The sequence below is a fragment of the Suncus etruscus genome, chromosome 4 (genome assembly GCF_024139225.1).
Source record: "Suncus etruscus isolate mSunEtr1 chromosome 4, mSunEtr1.pri.cur, whole genome shotgun sequence".
NCBI classification, from domain to species: domain Eukaryota; kingdom Metazoa; phylum Chordata; class Mammalia; order Eulipotyphla; family Soricidae; genus Suncus; species Suncus etruscus.
The window spans coordinates 92,894,882-92,905,088 of record NC_064851.1 but is presented as its reverse complement, the minus strand read 5'-3'; the positions used below and the strand labels follow the sequence as shown (position 1 = coordinate 92,905,088).

Below are 10,207 nucleotides of genomic sequence, written 5' to 3'. Positions count from 1 at the left end.
GTATACTGACTAATTGATTGATAGTTTTTGGAAAGTACTCTATGTGCTCTGGTTTTACTCCTGGCTTTTTATTATTTAATTTTTATTAACCTTTTGATATTCAAAGGTTACTCCTGGCTCCATATTTAGGAACTACTACTGGCAGAGCTCAGCATACCATGTGTCATTCTGGGCATTGAACTCAAATCAACAGGATGCAAGACAAGTGCTCTATCACTGTACTGTATCACTCCAAGTCTACATATAACAACTTTTTTTTTTTTGGAACGCTTCACGAATTTGCATGTCATCCTTGCGCAGGGGCCATACTAATCTTCTCTGTATCGTTCCAATTTTAGTATATGTGCTGCCGAAGTGAGCACTACATATAACAACTTTTAACACTACTTACAAAAAATGGTTTCAAGGCTGAATTACCTAAGCTTGTTCATGTCCATGAAGTACTGTATCATATCTACAAGTATGAGTGATAGCTGGATAGAATATTATTAGTGAGGTTCTAATTTCCTTGAGTTTTTGTTTGATTCATCCTCATTCACTCCTGGCTTGCAGATTCTCTTTTGATAGATCTGCTGTGCATTTTATGGGCTTTTCTCTGTAAATTTCTTTTTTGACCTTGCTGCTTTAAATATTATGTTTCTATCATTGAGTGTTGTAATTTTGAGTATATTTTGTCTTGGGGTTTTTTTTTTTAGTTGTATATTTTCACAGGGACATGATAGGCCTTTTATATCTCGATGACTATATTCCTCAACTCTACACAAATTTTATTTATCATTTCTTTAACTATTTTTTTTATCAAATTTGCCTTCTTGTTCTTCAAGGTCTTTGATGATTTTTACATTGTTCCTTTATAACTCATTCTTTAGTTCTCAGTTGTGATATTTATTTCTTTTCAGACATTTCTATCTTATGTTGTTTCCTAGTGTTTTCTTTTTAACTTGGAATTCCGAACTTTTGTGCAACTGCTATTAATCTGTGCTTCTATTGAGGTTGTTATTTAAAAATATCACCTGCCATGATTTACATTTCTGCTATTTCTGATTATAATAGCTTTTATTCATTTTCACTCCTATACTTTCTTGTATTTTGCTGACTACTCAGGAAGATAATGAGGGAATAGGCTGGAGATCGTTTCTTTTTTTTCTTTCCATCTTCTGAATGATAGGAAACTTAATTGTGTGCAGTATATAAATTTTTGAGTAGATCTATCTTGTGGCATCTAGCTATGTGACAGTACTCTTTGGGAGCAGTTATCTGGCCCTTATATAGCCCAGGTTGTGTATGGAAGCTACTACAATCCAGCCCAAAGGGAGATGCTCTATCTTCCATTCTAGATGAATCCCAGTAATGTCAGCCAGAGGTAATAGAGCATAAAGTAGAAGGTCAGGTCACATGTTCTAATTCTCAAATACTGTGAAAATTTTTGCATTTTTAAACATTTTTATTTAGTTATTAATATTTATCAATTAAGTAGTTGATCTAATTGAGTTTTAAGGATGCTGATATAAATAAGATTCCATATCAAGATTTCATAGTCAGAAATAAAAGATTATTGCTCATAGAAATTTAATAATTTAGGTTAACATTTTTTTTTTTTTTTTTGGTTTTTGGGCCACACCCGGTGACGCTCAGGGGTTACTCCTGGCTATGCGCTCAGAAGTCGCTCCTGGCTTGGGGGACCATATGGGACGCCGGAGGATCGAACCTCGGTCCATCTCCTAGGCTAGCGCAGGTAAGGCAGGCACCTTACCTCGAGCGCCACTGCCCGGCCCCTAGGTTAACATTTTTTTCCTGGTGCCCTGAGTCCTAATTTTCACAGAACGGCACAAACAAAACCAAATTGATATTTCGTAGAAGGTTTAATTACAGGAGGGAATACTTGAGTTTAGAGGAAATGAATATTTTATACTAGAAATAACAACCTTTGTTACAGAAAGAGAGGTACTCTACCTTCTATCTGAAAATCCTTAAAAGGACTATATGAAATAAAAGTCATTTAGTGTTTCGTTTTACAAACTGAAGAAAATGTGATAGACCTAAATAAAACTGGTGGTCCATAGAGTTGATAATGCCTTTGGAAACAAACAAACAAAAAAACTAAATTACAAGGTAGCCAGCCAGAAATCTAGTTATAAAACTTACAAAATTTGTGGTTTTGTTTGTAACCCCAGCAATGCTCAGGGGTTACTCCTGGCTCTACATTCAGGAATTGCTCTGGCAGCGCTTGGGAGACCAAATGGGATGCCAGAGGTTGAGCCCAAGTTAGTTACCTGAAATAGTCTACCTCTTACACTATTGCTCTGGCCCCAAGAAACTTTACAAAATTCTTTATAGTTTAATAATTTTACACATAATTTCAATGCTACAGTTCATTTCACACCTGAGATTGTTTTAAACAGAAAAGGCTCGAAAAGCATTTAGCACATAGTAGATATTTTATTAGATATCTAGATTAATTTCATTTCATAATAGCAATATGAGATCCAAAAACTTAGCTGATTTATCCAGCTCTTATGAGTCACTTTGTTATTGGCCTAGAGCCACATGACAGCCATCTGAAGTATGATCTCTATGATAACTATGCAAAAATATGTTGCCTAGCAGGATGTCATGTATAATAATCTAGTTTTTTTATTTCACTGAGTGGCAATGTGACTTTGAGAGAGAGGGGGGCTTAGTGCCAAATACCTCTGTGCAAAGTTCAGAGTCAAATAAGAATGCACTTGAAGAGAGTTCTTTTTTAATGCTATATGAATTATTGCTGTCTCAGTATGATTAAATAGTAACCAATGCTTTCATTCTCTCATTACAAATAAGCATAGGACTCTGGACTGAAAATATATTTTAAGGCTTATTTTTGTTTGTTTTGTTTTGGTGCCAAACTCGGCAGTGTTCAGGGATTATTCCTGGCTCTGATCTCAGGAATTACCCGATGGTGCTTTTTGAAACGAATGGGATACCAGGGATTGAACATTGGCCCATGGGGTGCAAGGCAAAGGCCTCAAGGTTGTACTATCAGTTTGGCCCCTTAAAACTTAAACATATTTTTAAATTTATTCACCAGATTTAAGTTATTCATGATTGAGTTTCAGGTATACAGTGTTTCTGCACCAGTGTCAACACCCTTCACCAGTGTTCACTTCCCTATAACAATGCCACCGCCCCCAACTCCCAACCCCCCACCCATTTTTTTCCCCACCCCAGTCAGCCTCTATAAGAACAACTTAAAAAAATAAAGATCCTGCACTGTAGTTTTCAATAGTGTTACTGATAGCGTTTCACTCGTGACACTTGACTACCTTTCAGCTTGACTTCTTCCCTATTACAAGTCCCTCCACAACGCCTTTGCCAGCTCCCTGTTTTTATTTCCTCCTATATCCAACTCCCCCAAAATAGAGGGTTTCCTTCTAAAGACCAGTTCTTTAAGACTTTGGACAGAATTAACATATTTATATTTATCAACATATTTATTTATGTTCTTAACTGAAGGTCTGCAGCTCCCTAACATCGCTATCATAAATAGTTTTAGTGCAAAAATATTAAAACACGAATTAGCTCTATCTGTTTCATTAAAATCGAAGATTCTAAACCTCCATGACTACATGAATGGTTAAAGCAATACTTAGATATAAGAGAATGGGGGGAATCACTCTCACTAACTTCAAAATGTACTACAAAGCAATATTAATTAAATTAGTATGGTATATGAATAAAAGCAGGCTCTCAGATCAATGGAATAGAATTGAATTTTCTGAGACATTCCCAGGTATATGATACTTTAATTTTTGATAAAAGAGCAATTAATACAAGGTGAAGCAAGGAAAGCTTCTCCAACAAGTGATGAAGGAAAAACAGGTCAGTTACATGCAAGACAATAAAGTCAAACATCTTTCTAATACCATTCACAAGTCCAAATCAAAATGTACTAAAGGCCTTGATACCAGACCTGAAAACATAAGGAACATAGAGATTGAGGCTAAAAATTTCTTCAAAGATGAATACCACAAACTAGTGGAAAAAACAGTAAACAAATGGGACTATCTTAAATTAAGAAGCTTCTGCACCACAAAGGAAGTGATGACCAGAATACAAAGACTATGACTGGGAGAAATTATTTACTCAATGCCATCTGATAAAGGGTTAATATCCAAATTATATAAGGCATTGGTAGAACTTCATAAGAAAAAAATATCCAACCCTATCAAAAATGGGGAGGAGAAATGAACAGAAATTTCTTCAGAGAAGAAATACAGATGTCACATGAAAAGATGTTCCATATTATTAATTACGAAGGAGATGCAAATCAAAACAACAATGTGATATCATCTCACTTCACAGATACTGGCACATATCAAAAAAGAACAAGAACAACTAGTTCTGGGTGTATGAAAGGAGAGACTTATTCGCTGCTGGTGAAAATGTAGACTGATCTATCCTTTTTGGAAAACAATATAGGTAGTTCCCCCAAAATTATTATTTAAGTTACTGTATCCAGCAATACTACTCCTAGGAATATAGCCTAGAAGCCTTAAAAGACAATGCCAAAAATACATCTCCACTACTATGTTCGTTGCAACACTATTCATAATAGCCAGAATCCGGAAACTACCCAAGAGTCCAAGGAATGATGAGTGATAAAGAAACTGTGGTACATCTACATAATGGAATACTATGTAGCTGTTAGGAAAAATGAAGTCATGAAATTCTTATATATGGGTGAAAATGTAGAGTATTATGTTGATCGAAAAGAGTCAGAGGGAGAGGGATAGATATAGAATGGTCAACTCATTTGTGGACTATATATATATATATATATCTGTATCTATATAAAGATATATATGTATATATAAGGATAGCATGGTAATATTATCCAGACAATTAAGGCCAGGGGGGATTGATTTATGGTAGAAAAGAAACCACTATGAAAATGATAGTTGGACATGATCACTCTAAACAAGAATTGGGTGCTAAAGGATATTAAGTGATATACATAATAGTACTTCAGTAGAACTATTGCAAACTACAGTACCTAAAAGAAAAAGAAGAAAAGTAGATAAAGAAGAAAAGAAGAAAGCAGAAAATAAAAAGCAGAAAAGAATAGAAAAGAAAAGAAAGGAGAAAAAAGAAATAATAAGAAAAATGAGAAAAGATAATGTGAAAGATTTGTAATTCATGTAGGTCACAATAAAAAATTATAAATAATAAAAAACAGATTATGAACCTATAATAATAATAATAATAAGGTGAAGAAGGATAAGAAGGAGGAGGAGGAGAGGACCTCTTGCACAGGAACAGGCTGGATATTGGGTTTGGGAATGAATTACAGAGGGTAACTGGGAAATAAACTCTGGTGAAAGGATAATTGTTGAAATATTGTATGAACAAAACTTAACCATTAACAACTATTCATCTGTATTTCATGGTGATACAATTTTTAAATAAAATTGAAGTTTTAGCAAATAGAAATCATCTTGAAATGTGTATTTTTAAAGTCCTTCTGGATTTCACCTGTGAAATCATTTTATCACTAAGTATTTCTTCTAATAGAAAAATTTGGGAAAAATAAGAGAAATTATATATATTACAAAATATATGTTATGAAGTGTTTAGAGATTTTTTTGTTATTTAAAGTACTAGTAATTTTCATGTTATTATATAACATGAAATTTATAAATTTATAAATTCATAAAATTTCATGTTCACATCAGGCAATGTAGTTTTTTTAAATTATTGTTTATTTTCTTTTTATGAGTTAATACATTTAAAAGGACTTTTTTTGTGTGTTTTTTTGTTATTGTTTTTGTTTTTTGGGTCACACCGGTGATGCTCAGGGATTACTCCTGGTTATGCTCTCAGAAATCGCTCCTTGCTTGAGGACCATATGGGATGCAGTGGGATCGAACCACGGTCTGTCCTAGGCTAAAGCACACAAGGCACCTTATGCCATGTGCCACTGCTTTGGCCCCAAATTTCAAAGAACTTTTAAGCTATTTTAGTAAATATGATAAATCAATCTCATATAATTTGTTGATCATGTGGACTGCTAGAGATAGAATGGTGAGGTGTTATAAAAAAGGTGCTATGAAAAAAGAATAGGGTTTGAAATCAGAAATATTAGAATCCTCAGACACCCACTTTTTTATTGATTGAACAATATTGTTTTATGACTAGCATAATGTTAGTAAATTGACATACTATCAGATATTATATTTACTATCTTTAGCATCAATGTAGGGAAGAACTCAGTTGATTTAGGCTTTCTCTTGTAGTTTTCAGAATAATAGTAAGGAGAATTGACTTATTGTAATCTTTGCATTCAATTTAATATTTGCAATTTGAAGTGTAAAAAAGTTATTATAAGATAGTACTGTTTGATGGAGCAGGCAGACAACACATACATAAATGTGAACTATCTTTTTACTGTTTCATTAGATCAGAAATTTGTTTTTATTCTTCCCAGAGTAAAACAGTTAACTTGTGATTGAAGTTTATTTTGTCAAATTTTATAGATTATAATAAAATTACCAACTATTATCTTCCACATTACCGCACCTCAACTTACACTATATTTTATTTATTTTTTTTTGTATTTGTAGCACAAGCCATATTTGTCAACATTTATTTTTTGTTTACATTTTTCAATGGAAAGAGTAAGCATATAATTAAGTGCAGTCATATAGTCAGAACAGTGGCATATCAAACATTAACTTGCCTATTTCTTTATATACTTTCCTCTACTTCTGATATTTGATATAGCTTTTATTTTTTTTTGAAATTTTTCCTTGCATCCTCTAATTATTATTATTTTTTTATCTTTATTTAAACACCGTGATTACAAACATGATTATAGTTGTATGATTACAGTCATGTAAAGAACACCCCCCTTCACCAGTGCAACATTCCCACCACCAATTTCCCAGATCTCCCTCCTCCCCACCCCCCTACACCTGTACTCGAGACAGGCTTTCTACTTCCCTCATTCGTTCACATTGTTATGATAGTTTTCAGTGTAGTCATCTCTGCAACTGCACTCATCACTCTATGTGATGAGCTGCATGTCCTGAGCTGCACCTACCAGCCCTCATCTCTCTTGTCTCTGAGATACTGTTAAAAATGTCCTTCATTTCTCTTAAAGCCCATAGATGAGTGAAACCATTCTGCGTCTTTCTCTCTCCCTCTGACTTACTTCACTCAGCATAATAGATTCCATGTACATCCATGTATAGGAAAATTTCATGACTTCATCTCTCCTGATGGCTGCATAGTATTCCACTGTGTATATGTACCACAGTTTTTTCAGCCACTCATCTGTTGAAGGGCATCTTGGTTGTTTCCAGAGTCTGGCTATTGTAAATAGCGCTGCAATGAATATAGGAGTAAGGAAGAGATTTTTGTATTGTATTTTTGTGTTCCTTGGGTATATTCCTAGGAGTGGTACAGCTGGATCGTATGGAAGCTCAATTTCCAGTTTGTGAAGGAATCTCCATATCGCTTTCCATAAAGATTGTACTAGACGGCATTCCCACCAGCAGTGAAAAAGAGTTCCTTTCTCTCCACATCCCCGCCAGCACTGCTTGTTTTCCTTTTTTGTGATGTGTGCCAATCTCAGTGGCGTGAGGTGGTACCTCATAGTAGTTTTGATTTGCATCTCCCTGACTATTAGTGATGTTGAACATCTTTTCATGTGCCTTTTGGCCATTTGCCTTTCTTCTTTTTCAAAGTGTCTGTTCATTTCTTCTCCCCATTTTTTGATGGGGTTAGTTGTTTTTTTCTTGTATAGTTCTGTCAGTACCTTGTAAATTTTGGATATTAGCCCTTTATCTGATGAGTATTGGGTGAATAATTTCTCCCACTCAGTGGGTGGCCTTTGTATTCTGGGCACTATTTCCTTTGAGATGCAGAAGCTTTTCAGCTTAATATAGTCCCATCTGTTTATCTCTGCTTCCACTTGCTTGGAAAGTGCCGTCTCCTCCTTAAAGATGCCTTTAGTCTCAATGTCCTGGAGTGTTTCACCTACATGTTGTTCTATATACCTTATAGTTTCAGTTCTGATATCAAGGTCTTTAATCCATTTGGATTTTACCTTTGTACATGGTGTTAGCTGTGGGTCTGAGTTCGCTTTTTTGCAAGTGGCTAACCAGTTGTGCCAACACCACTTGTGGAATAGGCTTTCCCTGCTCCATTTAGGATTTCTTGCTCCTTTATCAAAAACAAGGTGGTTATATGTCTGAGGAACCTTCTCTGAGTACTCAATCCTATTCCACTGATCTGAGGGTCTGTCTTAATTCCAATACCATGCTGTTTTTATAACTGTTGCTTTGTAATACAACTTAAAATTGGGGAAAGTAATTCCTCCCATATTCCTTTTCCCAAGGAGTGCTTTAGCTATTCTAGGTTGTTTGTTGTTCCAGATGAATTTCAGAAGTATTTGATCCACTTCTTTGAAGAATGTCATGGGTATCTTCAGAGGAATCGCGTTAAATCTGTACAATGCTTTTGGAAGTATTGCCATTTTAATGATATTGATCCTGCCAATCCATGAGCATGGTATGTGTTTCCATTTCCGCGTGTCCTCTCTTATTTCTTGGTGCAGTGTTTTGTAGTTTTCTTTGTATAGATCCTTCACATCTTTAGTCAGGTTGACTCCAAGATATTTGAGTTTGTGTGGAACTAATGTGAATGGGATTGTTCTCTTAATGTCCATTTCTTCCCTATCATTATTAGTGTATAAAAAGGCCATTGATTTTTGTGTGTTAATTTTGTAGCCTGCCACTTTGCTATATGAATCTATTATTTCTAGAAGCTTTTTGGTAGAGTCTTTAGGGTTTTCTAAGTAGAGTATCATGTCATCTGCAAACAGTGATAGCTTGACTTCTTCCTTTTCTATCTGGATTCCCTTGATATCTTTTTCTTGCCTAATCGCTATAGCAAGTACTTCCAGTACTATGTTGAATAGGAGTGGTGAGAGAGGACAGCCTTGTCTTGTACCAGAATTTAGAGGAAAGAATTTTAGTTTTTCTCCATTGAGGATAATATTTGCCACTGGCTTCTGGTAGATGGCTTTGACTATATTGAGAAAGGTTCCTTTTATTCCTATCTTGCTGAGAGTTTTCATCAAGAATGGGTGTTGAACCTTATCAAATGCTTTTTCTGCGTCTATTGATATGACCATGTGATTTTTATTTTTTTTGTTGTTTATGTTGTGTATTATATTGATAGATTTACGGATGTTAAACCAGCCTTGCATTCCTGGGATGAAACCTACTTGATCAAAGAACTTATACTATATTTTAAGGGGACTTTACACTTCCCTTTTCTCATCTAATTCCCTTTGCTGTAGTTTGTTGTAAATTCTTTCTGAATTTCTTTTTTTCATTTTAGTTTTGAGCCACATTAGGTGGTGCTCAGGAATTACTCCTGGCTCTGCACTCAGAAATCACTCCTGACAGGCTTTGGGGACCATATGGGATGCTGGGATCAAACCCAGGTAGGCCGCATGCAAGGCAATTGTCCTACCTGCTGTGCTATCGTTCTGGTCCCTCTGAATTTCTAAGCATTGGTTGATCATTAGTCTGTTAGTATAGTTGTGCACTGATAACATATATTTTTACATCTAATAACAGTATCTTAGTTATATTTTAGATCTTATATTTCCCTACTGTATTTAAGAATCCCCCAAATAAATCTTTCTATTCTTTTACTTTCTTTTGGTACATTAGAGTCTTCTTTTGCTTTTTCTTCCTAGTGCTGTATCTGGAACTGATTAACCAACAAGGAACTCTGGAGTTGATATAAAAGTAAAGGAAGAGAATGTAGAGGTCAGAGTTTAGAATAGAGTGCCTCTCTCAGAGATGAGAAACACTGTGTCTCCCAGATAAAATAAAACTAGTGTATGGAGACTTGCATTATGGTCAATATTTTTGTTCTTGAGCAATCATTTGACAGATATGTTTAAAAAACTCTTACAAAAGCACAACAGTACAGACTGTTACAAATACTATATTGTTTTCATATAAGGGTGCATTGCTTAGTAATCTTGGCTTGTTTCATGCAAAGTAGATAATGGAGAAAGGGTTTCATGCAAAGTAGATAATGGTGAAAAGACTAGGTAGATTGGGAAAAGATCATGGGAGAAATGACAGTGGCAGAATTCTGAACCCTTTTTAGGCTTAAAAATTTGTTATTCAAAATAGTCCATGGTCAA

General features: G+C 34.9%; 1 non-coding gene across 1 annotated transcript; it reads right to left on the bottom strand.

Annotated features, from left to right (window-relative positions):
- Window positions 1-255: 255 nt before the first annotated feature.
- On the bottom strand, window positions 256-362 carry LOC126008517 (U6 spliceosomal RNA). Its single transcript, XR_007495844.1, has one exon. It is a non-coding gene; the product is annotated as a U6 spliceosomal RNA (small nuclear RNA).
- Between the last annotated feature and the right edge of the window lie 9,845 nt (window positions 363-10,207).